Here is a 16,611-nt window from a genome sequence, read left to right as displayed (position 1 = left end):
ACAAAAGAAACTTCAGCTGCCAGCACTTGGAGGTGAGAGGCTGAGTTCACTGAGCACAGGGACACTTAAATTGTATCATTAGCCTTTATGGACTGCTCTTGTTTGTTCTGTGCTGAAAGGGCCCATTTCCCTTCTGGTATCGCTGCTGGTTTGGAAGAACTCCAGCATCCCGACAAGCTCAGGGCCACTGCAGGAGCTGGCACCTGTGCTTAAAGCACTGAACTGGGAGCTGGAAAATCAGAGGCAGATCTCCTACTCTACCCCAGATTTCCTGTGTAAATTCTCTATACAGCCTGGTCCAGAAAAGCAATCATGATGTGCAGCCCCGGTGGAATTTGGCTGCCTGGCTTCAAGTGACAGCAAACCTGCTTCGTCCCACTCAACCTACTCTTCTGGGACACCTGAAGAAGTTCTTACCTGTAAAATTTCTTAGGTGCCCTCTTTGCCTAGCCTATGCTGGGCACGTTGTTGCTATTTTATTTCCATCTTTGGTCTCATGAACTGCACATCCCTGCCCTTCAAAGGGACTATTCTGATAGATGATTGTGCCTAACTGGCCATTCACAGACAGCAGCAAGGACAGGCATACACTTCAGAATGTATCCTGATGCAGGGCTGCTGGTGGTGCCAGTAGTGTTTTCTTTATATGAAATATCTTTTCCGACAATCCTTAGCCCTTTTGCCACAGGGTAGAAGACTACAAACAGGAAGCAGAATGGCAAAAGCTTTTGTTTACACGGCTTGGTCAGAATTAAAGTCTGGCTTGGTTAAACTTCCAGCACCAGATATTCTCAGTAGCTTTGCTTCATGAGTTGTACCATTACACCTCCCAGACATCACTCAGACCACTTTCCAACTAGCTATTGGATTTTAGGGAGTAATTCTGATATTGGATGTATCAGAGGTCCATATGCAGCAGCCCCATGTCTGTGCAGATAGTACATGCAGAGGAGGCCTCTGCTCCTGCAGCAATCTCCTCCAGGGACAGCTGGTTTTTACAAATCCCTCCAAAGTATCCTGGTGGCAGTCCTGATGATACATCTGCACTGCAAACTGCTGAAACCTTTTTACCACAGATCCGTGTGATAAGAGTGCAAGCAACATCCCTGTCAGACAATTTCAGCAGTTACAGGGAGATAAAGCCTGGAGGAGAATGTGCTATTTCAAATGCATGCACATATATTTATTTTCTAATTTGCTAAGGTTTAAGATTATGCAGATATACAGCAGTGGTTTAGCCTGGAGTTAAGGCAGCTATGGAGTGTGTGCAAACATAAAAGGGTATGTTGTTCTGGCTTCTGGTTTAGAACAGCTATTAAGGTTTGAGGTTTGGTTTTGTTTTTTTCTGAAACACATGCAGCAAGAAGAATAAAAACTGCCACAATGCTATATAGAGCTGATTTTAAAGGGTCATTCAAGAAACTAGAGCTCTCCCCTGACTGCTTTCACTGAGTGCTTGGCCAGACAACTGAGACCCCACGGCTCTCACCCATCATTGCTGCAAAGCCCTGCCAGTTGAATGGCCATTGGAGCTGAGGAGTCAAAAGATTGCTCTGAACTGCCATGAGTGTGGTAGGGAGGAGACACCTTGAAAATGAGACTGATGGTCTTCAACTGTGTTATCAGTATTTGCATTTACCTTTAGACACTGTAGAGTAACACCTATGTCGTTGCAGATGGAAGTTCTCCTAGCTGGCAGATAATCCTGGAACAGACTGGACATTAACCAGCATCTTACATAAATGAGTAACCAATGAAATTATCATCCTAAGGACTTATAGCCAGTAGCCCAGCTCTCAGGCTTCATCAATAATTTCAAAATCTGTGGGAGATGTAACTTCTGCATGCTGACTGCAGCAGAGCTGGGAGGTTGTGAACTCCACCCACTGGTGACCTACATTTTGGCTGTCTAGTCAGCCTCTTCCCAAGAACTGTTACCTCAAGCATCCACTAGCAAATTACTGAGCCTTCACCCAGCACTCCCAACCACACACAAAGCAGCTCAGTTCAGGGGAGTCTTGCCAAAATAAGCACATTCTCATTGGAATGGCTGTCTGAAGGCAGAGGCAGTTAAATATTTCTCTGGAAGATGTTTTTTTTCCTGCTGGAAGGTAAAAGGTCCTCATTTCATGTTGATGTACTTCCAAACTCCGTCATTTTCATGCAGAAATCCTTGTTCTGGGATACACATTGAAAAGCTTGACCTTTGGGTCTCTTTTTTCCTTACACAGAACCAGGAGGAGCAAAGGCATCTTTGAAGGATCACAACCACGGGAAACCAAGTTCAGCATGCCTGAATTAAAGCAAAACAAAGCCCAGTGCACTCCCTACTTCAGACTTTGGTGTATCCCAATTTCCCCTTGCCTATGCTGGGCTTCACTCCCACCCAAAAGCTTTGTCCACACCTGAGGAGGCATCAGGTTTAGAGTGAAGATGGCCAGAGCACTTTCCTTGGTCCTGTTGCTCCAGCTGTCAGTGTAGGCAGGCTGGCATTGCTTCTCTGGCTGCTAAATCCTTCTCAGCTCCACATGTGATGTCTTACCAACATTTTGGAGTTAACTAATGTGCAGATTTGCAAACTACTCATATGAATCTGTGCCTCTGCTTGCAGCGTGTCTTTTCAGAGCCATGGCAGGCAACTGGCAGTCCAAAGTCATGAAGTTTGGGGGAGCAGAGTGGGAATGGGTTCCAATCAGGGATGCTGGACACCCTGAGTGACCAGTGGATGGATGGGGGGTGTGGGTACGTGCAGCATCTGGCATTTCTGGGCTTTCTGTTCTCTGTCTAAGGGCTCAGTGAAGAATGACCAGGGTTTGCAGTTATTTTCAAGGGTAGGTGGAGTGGGCAAGGGGATATCCTGGTGCCTGGTGGTCTCTGGTGAATGACTAAAGGGAGATACAGTTCTGTGGAGGCAGTAAAATGTACTGGAGGCTGGGAGAGAGGGGTTGTAACCAGGACACTCTGTAGGACAGAGGTGTGGCATTAACCTGTGGTTATTTCAGGAGAACAAGTGAGCTGAAGGAGCTTTTTCATCCAAAACAGGAGAGCGCTGTTCCACTGATGGCAGGTGAGAAGATTTTCAGGTCTTTCTGTGCTTGGTTACTTGTAAGATGCCAGCATTTCTGTCCCTGGCTGCTCAGGAGGCAGCAAGGGAGCAGCTGGAGGCACGTGGCTTCCTCCCAGCTTCAGCTCTGCCCAAGACAAGGAAACCCTCAAGATGAGATAAGGCAGGTTTGATAGGGAGCTTGGTTTCAGATTTTCCTTTCCCTCCACAAGATAAACAAAAGAAAGGAAAAAGGAAAGTCTTGAGAAAAAGAAAAATGTGTAGGGTTGAAGAATACCACTGAGTCACTATTTTCATTCTTCTGCCATTAAAAGTTTTTTTTTGCTTCTTTGAGAGAGTACTGATTGTTTAATTGACCCCAAAAAGGAAATGGATTTTCTATTCTTTTATAAGAACCCAATGTGCTGACATTTTCCATCCTGAACTAGAATTAAAACAGCTGCAGTGAGAAAACTTAGTGTATTTTATTCATCAAAGAACTGAGACTGCTTTGAGGGAGGGGTTGAGGGAGGCCATAGTTTCATGTTACATTTTCTTTGTGATCAGTGCAGTGCTGGGTGTGTTTTGTTTTGAAATTTTTTTTGGAGCTTTTTTAAGCCAGTTAGAAGATGGGCTCACTGATCCTGTTTGCCAGGCACACAGTCACTGTTGGCACACCTGCCAGGGCAGCAGGGAGCAGTGTATGGGGGGGACAGACAGGCCTGTCAGGCTTTGCCAAGGAATAAAACATAACATAAAACCATAATACAGTATGTTTTTCATAAGTGAAGTGCAGTCCTTTCTAGAATTAACTATGATGTGTGGTTAACAGTATTCACTGACACTGTACAAAAGCAGAGGTTGAGAGGAGAGGAGATATCCTCTCATCTAGTCCTGAAGGAAGAGACCCAGCTTTGTTATCTGGCTGTATTGATACTCACAGTTTTGGGTTGGACTATTGTTTTAGTAAATACTCCCACAAGTTCAGCTCTAGAAAATAGAGCTGTTTGTCTTTGAGATAACTGCTCATTGTCTCGGGATGCAGAAACTTCAGGGTCCCATGACATTTTGGGAACTGTCTTAAATTGGCCTTAAATCTGTATTTGTGCTCATAGGAGAGACTGGCCTGAAACAATGTTTCTTTATGCAGAGGGACTTCACTTCTATCCAAAATAATCCAAGTCAGGTAGCTGAAATAATTTGTGCTGGTGACTGTTGATACAGTAAAAGTCCACGGATTAATGTTGCATAGCCACTATTTGAACAGGCAGGAGAACAGGTTTCTTGCATGCATCAGTTAATTAGGGGCAAATTATAAAGGCAACTGAGCATGAATTTCTGTAAGGCTGAATTCCTGTGACCTGAGTCACCCGTGGAAGGAGGAATTCAAGGAGTCCTTGTGCAAACATACACTTAGCCAGGGTCTGGAGGGCTGCCTGGCAGGGAGCAAGGCAGCTGGGACTGGCCAAGGGGTGAGGACGCCCCATCTTTGTACACTGATGTGGCCTCAGAGACCCTGAATTAGCTGGAGCACCCAGGGGTGCTTTCAGAGTCCCACAGTGGAAATGATTTATCAGTAGGAAACATCAAGATCAAGGACATGAGGGAGTGCAAGTCAGTGGTGATCAGCTGAATGTTCTGTGTTAAAACATGTTGGGAAAAAAAGATTTAGAGACATAAACCTGCAAAAAATCACCCTGATCATATTCTTGCCCTAAGAATTAAAAGAAATTACAAAGCATTTTATATATATCTGATTTCTGATAAATATTTAGTTTGTTATTTTGCTTCCATTTTAAATACAAATTCTTTTAAAAGAAAAATGACTGGCCAACGTTTGCAGAGAAGGCAATTCCTCAATTAATAGCTGCATATTTGTCTTGCATGTTTTCCTTTGAAATCTGAGGCCTGTAAATAACTGAAGAAGTAGATCTATCCTGACAAGAATGTTTGCAGAAAGTGTAACAGCACAAATCTACAGTAGAAATCTGATTCTCAGAGTAGAACTCTGATTCTCAATGTAAAAGCTCAGGCAGAAGAATACTGAAATGATGTGTGACCTGTTGGTCAATCAATATATTAATTCTCAGATTTGTAGTGCTATCAAAACTTTTTCATTAATTGCTGACTTGTAGAAATAATAAATTAATAATTTCATAACAATTAATTACTAGATGAAATATGTTTAATCACATATTAATTTTTAAAAAACTTTAATCCTGATGAGTCTACTTTTTTTATGGAAGATAATCAAACTGGAATTAGTCTAGGGCAAAATAAAAAAAAAGGAGAGAGCAAAAAACAGCAATCAAAATCTGAAACATTTCAAGCATTTCAAAGATATTTTACTCCTCTAAAGGAGCTGAAAGGAATAGAGGAAGACACATGCAATGTTCCCATTGCGTTTTGGTTATTGGCATTTTAAAATGAATCAGAAATTATAAAGAAGAGGGATTTAAAAATCTAATCTGAGAAAATTAGGATTAATATGCCATTGATAATGAGCTGTGACATAACATTGTGTACACAGCTATTAAAGAAGTAGCATTTGCAGTCTAGTGAATGCTATAGGCAATCTGGGTGTGAGTATTTGTGTGTTTGGACACATACACATATATATGCACAAGCATTTGTGGAAAAGAGAATACGCACAAGTTGTGGTGGAAAAAGTTTTTGAAAGACAAAACCCAGAAGTGAAAATTAGACAGAGGGAGACTGTTTTGAGAACCCATAACTTCTGTTTCTATTTTGCTTGTTACAGTCAAACCAGTACTCCTAGAGCTAAAGGAAAGCAGCTGCTGGAGGAAAGCTGTGATCTCAAGTAGAAAACACAAGACAAACAGCCCGTTCTCAGTCGTGCAGGTTAGCAAAACACATTGCTGTCTGTTTCTGTAAAATTTCTCCTTCACCTAATGTCCCAGGTACAGAGAAACCCAGGGTCATATTCAGAGGTCTGGAGGTCTCAGGGATGGCAGGTGTCTGTTTAATTCATTCAAGCCCTGAAAAGCCATTTTCCACTTGTTTGGTCGGTTTGCCAGTAGATACTTGGCCAATACCTAAAACCATTCCTCCACATCTTTGATGATTCGTTATAAATCCCTCTGATGGATAGGGGTTTTGGGCCAAATTCCTTGCTGAAGCATCCTTTGAACCCCAAGAATTGGAAATCCTTGGTTCTGTGAAAATGGATTTTTATATCAAATTCAGCGATTTTGGGCTCGAACAAAGCAAAGACCAAACTTCAGATGTCACTCCCTATCACCCTGTGTATAAAGATGTGGATTCTTGGTGTAATTATACCTCAGTTCTGTTTTCAGCACCTAGTTGTAGCCCTTTACAATTACCATGGGGGATGTTTTTCACCTGTGGAGATTGAGCTTGGCCAGCTGTTCTATCAAACACCAAAGGTGGTCCATGTAGCATTGGAAAACTTACTTTGCTGACACCCAATGTAAATGTGATTAAAGACCATAAATGCAGAGGAAACAGCTTTGTCCATCAGTATGAATCAGACTCTGGAGATGATTTTAAACCATGGTGTCCTGGCTCCCAATATCCACAGCAGTGCCCTCTGCCAGCTCTGGCTGCACAGATGTGCTGCTGGGCACAGCCCAGCCCTGCCCCTCTTTCAGACCACAGTTTCAGTTCAAGTCCTGCTGGCTGCACACTGAGATGGAGCAGCTAAAAGGCTCAATCCATCTTTTCATCTGGCTTTTAAGCTCAGCCTTGGGAAAGGCTGTATGCGTCTGCCTCTGGCTTTGCAGCAACTTGCATCCAGTGTTCATAGCACATCCACAGCCAGAGCTGTATCCAGCCTGGCTTGTGCTGACCTTCTTCTGTCAGGGGGCTTTTAAACACAGTTGGACAGACATGGCAGCCAGTTTGATGTCTGCAGTTTTAATAAAGCCAGGCACTCACACCGGTGCCTGAGCTGCAGGAGAACAGGCTGTGGTGTCAGACCTCATGTGGCTTTGAAATAGTTTCTTGTGGCATGTGTGATAGCACTGCAGAAACCAGCTCCCTCGGGCTTCTAAACACCAGTACTGCATGGGATTTCTGTAGGTAATGCATCCTCCCTGAGCCTCTGTGCTACTGCAGTTGCATATTAATCTGAAATGTAAACAGAGCTGATGCACAGAGATCCTCCAGACCAGTTAGGTTTTTTCTGTCTTTGGATGTCTGTGCATTAGTATGTGCTGACTGTTCTGTTTTGATCCTAATATGTTAACCAGGTGGATGTGGTGTCAGCCACATGGGAGGGTTTACCTTTGGCATCTGCTGGCAGAACTCACTTCCTAAGGAAATGTCAGAGGGGGAGTTGCAATGGACATATTGCTCCCCTCGGACCCCATGGCCTCTCCTCACTGGGAGTAATTTTTCTGCTACATCCTTGGCAGAAGGAAAAGCTAAATCTCAGTAGAGTTGCAGTATTTTAACTCAAGATTTACTTATAAAAGTAACAAAATATGTAAACAGAAGATTTAGGAGGGCTGAGTGTTTGGATTTTTAAAATGTTTTTCATAGGGCTCTGATCATATTGTGAGCGAGGTCAGTGTAAAATAAGGCATGAAATGCAGCATCCCATGCAGTGAGTACAAAGTGTGCCACTTTCTTTGCAGCCAACAGACAACAAAACCTGTCATGTTGTAAGACCTAGTCCATTTTATTACCAGAAACAGGACAGCAGCTATGTTAAAAACATCTGTGTCTTCAGGAAAAGCTCAAAACCCACTTCTATCCTCAGTGAACGTGGAATTTTTTCTCTCCCAACAGCCATCCTGAGTAAGGTGTATTCCAAGCCCACTTAGATGTCCTCACTTAGATGCCAAAGACTGAGGAAAAGGGAGCTCCCTCACCCCACACACCCACGGGCAGCTGCTGCTATCTCCCCATCTCCTGTTTCCAAGCCACAGTGCAGCATTCCTCCCTGCCTTCCTGCCTGTGCAGGCACTGCAGGCCGGGCAGCAGACGCCTCCCTGCTCCTTGGAGAAGCTTCTTCCTGGAGCTGTGAAGGCAGTGGAAGAGAGCTGGAGCAAGGCTCCTTAGCTGGTCCATTGCCACTGTGTGCCCAGCACCAGCAGAACGCCACGTGCTTGGGTTTGTTTTTCTTTAGGAAAATGCCACCAATGAGTAAAGGAAACAATTAATGTATAAGTTCAGTATGAATGCCCTGGAGGCTTCTTCCCTAGTTATGCCCCACTTCTGAATGCTTTTCCACTTCATGGAGGGGAGGGATGTAAAGCAGGCTGAGAGAAGTCTAGCTGGTGTTAGCTTACACTTCCTTCAGCTACAGAAAGCTTTGCTTTCTGCAGTTTCTTCACACTGTGCTTAGGTAAATTGGGTGTTTCTAGAACTAGAGACAGCTTTGGTGTTACAGGGTGACCCTGGTGACAAGCAAGATTTCTCATTTATCCATTTCTCAGCATTTTCTGCTGCTAAAACCAACAAAACGTAATTATTAGGAATGTTGGGAGAATCAGTGAGAAAGTCAGAAAGCAGTATAGAGGAATGGGTTGTTTAGTGGTCACTCCATGAAAGTGAAGCATGGAATGGAGGTCACACCATAAAATAGAAATAGAAGTTACTGGTTCTCAAAACAGTCTTCTTCTGCCTAATCTGCATTTCTGAGTTTTGCCTTTTTTCTGTACCTTAAGTCCCTCTGTGCAACAGAAAACACTGATCAGCAAAGTCATCTTTCTTTTCATATTGCAGTCTTTGTCCTTTGTAGTTCACTGAAAGGTGGTCATAAATGGGAATGGCTTGGGGAAATTGTATTGGCCTATGATCTTCCCTGCTTATCCAGTTCATCTGGTGTGCTTCTCCAGAAAGCAGGATCTGGCATCTCCTGACCTGTCAGGAAGGTTTCCAGGCAGCTGAAGGTTTTCTGTTCCAACCTCAAAATCTGGATAGTGATATCCAGTCTGAAAGTGTTAAATATTTGATCACTTGGTATTGTCATGAGTTCCCATCTCAACTGATGGACATCACAGGGTTGTTTTGGGGCTGGATCTGGTTTATTGACTGATGGAAGTGCTTGGACCCTGGCCACGTTATCCAGGGAGTTAAAAGAGGCATTGCCAAAAAAACAGGTGTTGCAATTCAGAACTGTGCTCTGTCCTTGGCTCTGTCACAGAAATTTTGGACAAGCTGCTAAAATCAGGCTTTTCCAAAGTGGCTACTGATAGTGTTTCACTCTGCCAGGCTGCCTGCTTGAGAGCTGGCTGCTTCCTTCATGGAAATATTGTGGACATCTCTGACTGCATCTCAGCTGTCAGCTGTGAAATGAGAAATTCGCAGCAATTCTCTTAGAGGCAATGTGAAAAATGAATTAATTTGGGGTTGTGTTGTACTTGGATAATAGGATAACGCTTCTTCAGGACAGCCTGGGAACAGATCAATAACTCTTCCTTCAGATAAGGGTCTCAGTGGCGTGTAGTAGGCAAGGGAAGAGAGACTTAAAACAGAGCATAGACCAACTGTTCATATCCTCACCTTCCCATTCCCAGCTGGGCAGCCATTCCAGCAAAATTGTATGTTCTTTTGAGACTAAAGAATAGCCATAGTGTAAATGCAATTTCTTATCTCTATCCTTTTAGTCCTATCTATTGTTTGTAAATATTTCACTTTGCAGCTTCTAATGTTCTTTTAGCCTCTCTTTTCTAATGGCAACTAGTATTAAAATCCTCCAAATTAATCTAAACAAAATTAGCACCTCATTTCATTGAGGAAATAGCAATGTTATCAGTGCTGGTACCCTCAGGAAATAAAAGCACATGGAAATAAAATGAAAATGGTAGGAAAAGGTATTCTCTCTTCCAGGTAGGTGTTACTTTATCTCCAACTCTTCTGCAATTGCATTAAATCTCCTTTTGCTTTGGTATTCCAATTGCCTTCTCCCACTCCCAAGGGATTGACACAGGGCAGAGGAGGAGGAAGTGGAGTGGGGTGGTGCAGTTTACAGGCATTTTATAGCTGTAACTCATTAACCAAGAACCCGTCTCCACTGAGTGGAACAACTTTAATGTTCATTTTGCCCTTGACATTTTTCTTACACTGGCTTAAGGTGATGCCTACTTTGAATTTCATTGTAAGCCCAGTTCTGATCCTTTTCTTTTTCCCCTTTTTTCGAAGCAGGATGTCTAGTTATCCAGTAAGTGGCAGCAAATGGCTTAAAGATTACTGAACAGTAAATTGTTATCCAGTGAATCTTTGACCAGTGAAGGAACAAAAGTCATGGATTTCTGTACATGACTACAGAGGGTGCAAGAGGAAGGAGAGGTGTGCAGTTTCCATGCTTGTTAACCCTCAAAAAGATCTTGCCCTTCAATTTTGTGTCAGTAGAACCACTGCTGTTCACAAAACTCTGCTAAAATCAGTCTGAAAAAGTTCAACTGCCTAAGCAAAAAGGAGCTTTTTGTGATGTCTAATTCATGTGTCTCTTGTGGGCGGTGAAGAAGTATAAAACTGAAGGAAAAAAAAAGAAAACTAAAAGAAAGGAAAAACCAAAGGCAAATGGTATGCAAAAAACCACTTTATTTCAGGTTTTTTTAATATATAGGAAGGTAAGTAAATAGGAATAAAAGAAACAGTCATAAAGAGATGCATTTCAATGTCAGCCTGGTTCTTTTCACTTTCTTTCATAAAAAAGAGAACAAAAACCTCCAAACTGGATTACAAATGAATATATTTATGAAATAAAAGGAAATGGAAACAAATATTTTACCACAAACTGTGGCTAAATTACGCCTAATATTCTAAAAAGGAAATATGAGAAAGGACTGTCTAAGAAAGAAGCCACATCTGGTAAAAGCTTTATGAAAAACCCAAACAATAGCATGTTGAACCAGCAATTAGAAAGAGTATCCTAAGAGTTTTCTTCTACTTCTAGTAGAGGCTATTTTTTCAAGTGGAAAGACATCCTAGATTCATCTGTTTCTGAGATGAAAACTCCAGGGCAGCGGGCTGGACAGCAGTGCAGGCCATTAGCTACCCATTCTAAGGCGTGCCAGAGGTGACTGGCAAATTCCATGGGTCCTTCTGGGCATTCTCAGGTGGGGTAGGAGCTCCTCAGTAATGAATGCTGTGCTGGAAAAAGCGCTTAGAGTGAGTCACTGAGAGCCATTTGCCAATAGTAAGGAATGAGGCTCCATGGTTTTCATCCTCTGACCAGGCAGATACAGCTGTTTATCTGCCTGACACCTGGAAGTGGCTGCTGAGCCTGTTTGTGATCTAGAGTGAGGCAGTGAGGCTGGCAGGGTGTTGGGACACCATCGTGCAGAAGATAATCAATCCAGCATTGTCTTTCCATTTATTGGCATGCACATGGCTGAGACAGACATATGGATGGCAGGGATGACTGTGAACTACAAGTGACCCACAGCAACTAAAAAGGCAGTCATGCAATGAAGCTGATTCTGTATGAAGTGTCTCTCAATGACATCCACTGAGATTGCTCTTGAAATAGATGACAGCTAATGGATCCTGCTGAATCCATCAGGATCACTTGAAGCTGCTATGATTGGATAAGGGATTGGAGCCATCACCAGCAGGGCAGACTTTACTGCATTCAACCACAATTTAGTTCTCTGCAGGTTGAGATGGTACAGTGTCTTCAATTTTGAGTTCTGTTCAAGTGCACCTTGAAAAGAGGTCAGTTCCAGATGAGTTCTCCCTTCCCAGATACGATAGCACAGTTTAGGATGGCTGTATAATTGAAGGGCTTGGATTTCTGCTCTACTGATGGGGTAAAATTCAAGGGGTTAGTTTAAAGCTCTAGAAGAGTAATGACACCTAAGGTTTCATTTTTGTCATGAGGAAGTCCCAGACTGCAAATCTGTGGAGACTCTTGGCTGCAGCACAAACCTGTGTGTGCTGATGATATGTGAGAAGTAGCAAAGAAACTTCCATCTGGAAAGGATTACCTTAGTCTCTCATCTGACCCTTTCTGTCATAGGCAGCCCTGTCATGTTCACTCAGAAAGGTGTTTCTCAAAAGGAGGAGCCAATGCAGCTCCATTGCCTCGTTCTGCTGCATTGTACAACGCTCTCCTACATCAAAGATCCCACTTAGCCCAAAGCAGAGGCTTCCTCTGAGCTTCTGTTCTGTGAATCTCATTTTTAAACCTCTTTGCATGATGGAGGTCCCGCTGCCATCTGAGTGTCCAGCTTCCTACTGGGCAATAGTTGCAGGTAGAGTGGGAGGTGAGGATCAGCACCATTTTCTGGGATGGCAGCCTGCAGTGCACCGGGGCCATGAGGATGGAAGAGGAGGGGCAAGAGAGCACAGTGGGGGAATAAGTCAGGACACAATGAAAAGTAGTAAAAGTGAGATGAAGAGATAAAAAAGAAGATAAAGAGATAAAACCTGGCAGGCTGTACGGGAGAAAAGAGTCATATTTGAGATTTCAGAGGATGCCTAGGCAAAACCTTTGCAGTTTGATGTTCACATTCCCCTTTGTCTCACAAGTACACCTCAGGAGATGCATCCTGTGGTCATGGTTTTCTTTTCATGGTCATTACATATTTTCACAGAGAAAAGAGACATCAGAGTGCTTGTAAGTATAGATAATACTAGCAAATATCTCATGGTTGTTCTGTAGTTGACATCTGTGTATGGATTTTGCTCCATTGCTCCCAGCTTCACAGATGCCAGGTCACAGTTTTCCATTTTAAAGTTTTACAAGCTTTTGGCAGTTGGCTACCCCCATCCCCACCCCCAGCTATTGCAATTACTGTCACTACTGAAGTGCACAAAAGAAGCAAATGTGGATTTTCACTATGGAAGGAATTTTTTTGTTTTTCAGAAAGCATGTCTGAAGTGTTGTCATAGTTTCTACTGTTGGAAGCACTAGATAGTGCACTGATGAATTCAGAAAGGGGCAGTGGTGCTGATGCTATAAGATGGACTCTGAGGCTTCTTGCTCAAGCTCTATGGCTTGGTTTAAATGCTCTGGTTCTTTCACAACAGCCAGGGCATGCTGTGCTGTGCTCCCTGCATCAGGTGGTGTTTAATTAACCACACAGGATGATGCATGAGGAAAAAAGACAACCAGTAAACAAGACAAGCTATGAATAGCAGTGAAAACAACTATATAATTAACAGCTTTTTAATTACTTTTATTAAATCCTTGTTGCCAGTGTTCTTCAGTCTGAGAGGTAAACCATAGGGTGGGGAGAAGCTTGCCCAAGGTTCTGTACCAGGGTAAGATGGCACTTGATCCCATGGCTACTAGCCTGTGGCTGAGGGTAGTCATGGCTTTGTGGCCTCCAGCAGGGACATGCTCACTGGGGAGATGGCAAGCTGCTGAGGAACACCCACAAAGCAGCATGGTAATCCTTGCTGAGATTTCCTGGAAGACAAGCAGGGTAAGTACTAAGCAACTCGACTATTTCACATCCCTGGGAGCGTTCAAGGCCAGGCTGGATGGGGCTCTGAGCAACCTGGTCTAGTGAAAGGTGTCCTTGCCCATGGCAGTGGGGCTGGAACTAGATGATCTGAAAAGTATCTTCCAACCAAGGCATTCTGTGTTTCCATGATTATTTCCAAAATATCCCCCTTGCCAGCTTGCCAGGAAAATCCACAGTGCTTCCCACAGCTCTGGACAGTGGCAGGTGCTTTAGCTCAAGCTTTAGCTTGGTTCCCTGGGAAAACTGTGATCTCCCAGTGGCTGCTGAACCTGTCCAACTGCATTTCAGAGCAGGACTTGAAAGGGCACTGCTGACCTTACAGGCTCTCCATGAAGGTCAGCTACTGTGTAAATAAGAGCGACACAAAGTCACCTCCTTCCCCAAGAGGATGGTCATCACCAGCAGCTCTCCCACAGTAGCAGAGATGCTGGGGCTGTGGCTGGGTCAGGGGTACAAGCAGGTGTTGGGGGGAGCTGTGAAGGAAGGTGTTGCTATCATGGGAGTCTGCTAAGGATGAGAATTTGAGCTTTCAGGATGCAAATCCACTGGAAAAGCAGTATTCATTAATTTGCTGCTTACAAGAAACCTCCTGAAGTTGCTCTCACAGAGTTTTCTCGTCGGCAATGGAGGTTGAGTTTTTATCAGGATAAAGTAGTGAACACACACAGCTAAAAGGCTTGGGACTGGAGGTTAGTAAGCTGCTCCTAGCCATGGCCAAGACTGTTCCATACAGCCCTGAACAAGGCACTTAATTTTTCCATGCCTCAGTTACCTCATTTGGAAAACTGGAATAAAGATTACTTCTATCACCAATTACCTTTAGTAGCTCCAAATAACATTTCTTAATCAGTGCCAGATGTCTAGTATCTCACAAGCTTTTGACTACATCTTTTCATAAACTTGGTGTCAGATTCTGGCTTTTAGAAAATAATCTGCCTTTCTGTACAAGTATTTAAAACAATGATAATACTATCATATTATAATAGATCACATATAATGAATGTGATATATTAGAGTGTGAATCTATCACATATAATACTGTGATAGAGATAAAGCTATTTAAGAAAGCAGCTCTTGACAAACTGCTACCTGACAGAGGAAGAATACTGGAGACCATACTATCAAAGCCAAGTCTCCTCTTCAGAGGAAGACCCACTCCCTGCTGAGATGCTGATAATAAGGTCCAGCCCCTAATTGCCAGAGCCACCCCACTGAGTGTGCCCTCAGGGGAGAACAGCTTTACCAAACAGCTGCTTCAAGCTCATTCAGCCTTTCAGGGGCATCACGTGCAGCTCAGGAGATGAGTTCTCACAGCCACTACACCCAGCTCTTCCTTTTCCAGCCCGGTGCTTTCTGTGCGAGATGTTCCTCTCAGAAAGGGTGTGTGCTGTGCAGTGGCCGCGTGGGATAGGATACACCCAGTGCCTTCAGCCAAGGGTCAGCCTGTGCCTCGCCCCTGCCCCCAGCAGTGAGCTATTCAGCCTAACTCTGGATGGCTTTTTTAACTTCATATTTGGGACACCACGAGTGGCTATCAGATTTTATCTCCTCCTTTGTGGATAACACCTTATTATTATACAATGTGGCTTAGGGGGGAAAACTCTTTTACTTTTTTCCCCCAGCTTCTCTACCAGGCTCACTCACCAAATTACTCTTCCAGAACTGAGAGCTCAGCATTTGAGGGAGCACATGTCAGAGCACTTCTATATTCTGGCAGCTCCTTTTCCTTCCAGGGCTTTGCAGCTTACCTTGCAAAACCAGGGCCCTCCGAGACAAAGTCCAAAAATGACCAACAGGGTGTGAGGGTCAGGGAGGAGAAATGTGCTTCCAAATAAGACCTTTGTGTTTCTGGATGGCCTCAGATTCAACCAGTGACCTTTTCTTTCCTGGTGAAGTCTTATACACAGAAGGAACCGACAGTGAGTCATATCTTAGTTAGCCAGAAGTTTTGTGATTCTTTAAAAATTTTGTAATGAATTATGTTTAATTATTTAAGGAATGTTTGAATGTTTTACTTTGCTGGTTTTGATTTAGATATGTGCTGGCTGAGTGTCAGTAGAAAACTCTAAGAAATTAGCTCATTGCACCTGCAGAAAGGAGCTCCATGGACACCTACCCCTTAGAGAACTTAATCAATAGATGAAGAACAAAATTTAATAAAGAATTGTTTGATATCATATAACTAGAGATAAATTAGGTGTTACAGAACAAGAAAGATACCATGAGGAAATTAAGTAGTTGAAGGTCCGTACACTGCAGAAAACTTGATTAATACATTGCAGGTGCAGTGAGGGAGCCACTCTGTAGGCTTGTACACTACAGAAAACTTAATCAATAGTAATTGTCTGGCCAGGACAGCAGATTTAACAAAGCACTGTTTAGCTGGATAAAACTTGAGCTATCCATTAAACAAAGACAGATGAGGTGTCCTGGTAGTAATTAAAAGAAACAAACACCTACACCATGATGCAATAAACTGGGTGAACTTTTGGGAGTGTCTATAAAAAAATCTTGGATGGTGTAGGGAATATAAATGTCTGAAAATTGTTGTTTCTTTGAACATGTCTGTGGTGAATTAATTCTCAATATGTTCCAAATTGTGACTCCAAAGTTTTGTTAGGAATGTTTGTCTAGCAGCTTTTTGCTGTTAGATTTAAAGCTCTTTGTTTCAGAACCTGTGCACCTGTAGGAAAGGTCATGCCAAGAGCCAGGGAGGTCCACAGTTGCAAAGTGCACAGGTCACAGAAATCCCTTGGGAAGGCTGTTGGGGGCAGATGCTTTCACATCCCAGCAGGACCACCCTCTCCATTCACCTTCCAAACTCTTCAGCCAGCCTGAGCATCACCTTGTGCCTGGCAGGTGTTCTCTGTAAAGTATCCCTGAACTTTCAGGTTTGGCAGCATTTCTGAAAGGGTTCTGCTTACCTTTCCCCAGGAAAGCTCTGCCTCCCTGAGCCAGCACAGAGCCCTTGAGGGCATGTGCTTTCCTTCAGCCAGCCTTCAGCCTCCTCTAACCAGCAGCTGTGCAGGGATCTGCCCCTCCAGACTTGGAATGCTGAAAGAACAAACTAAGGAGCTTCTTGGCTTTGAAAGAAAGAGATCCTCATGAATATTCCTGCTAACCTAAGGAAAAGTGATTGTGTGTATTTTGTTTGCCTCAAAA

General features: G+C 43.4%; 1 long non-coding RNA gene across 1 annotated transcript; it reads right to left on the bottom strand.

Moving 5' to 3' along the window:
- Nucleotides 1-13,134: 13,134 nt before the first annotated feature.
- LOC132335879 (uncharacterized) lies at nt 13,135-14,798 on the bottom strand. Its single transcript, XR_009488760.1, has 2 exons — nt 13,483-14,798; nt 13,135-13,391 (listed from the first exon to the last, which is right to left on the bottom strand). It is a non-coding gene; the product is annotated as an uncharacterized LOC132335879 (long non-coding RNA).
- Nucleotides 14,799-16,611: the final 1,813 nt, after the last annotated feature.

Source organism: Haemorhous mexicanus, chromosome 1 (genome assembly GCF_027477595.1).
Source record: "Haemorhous mexicanus isolate bHaeMex1 chromosome 1, bHaeMex1.pri, whole genome shotgun sequence".
NCBI classification, from domain to species: domain Eukaryota; kingdom Metazoa; phylum Chordata; class Aves; order Passeriformes; family Fringillidae; genus Haemorhous; species Haemorhous mexicanus.
Note: the sequence above shows the minus strand (reverse complement) of the source record. Positions and strands in the feature narration are given on the sequence as shown.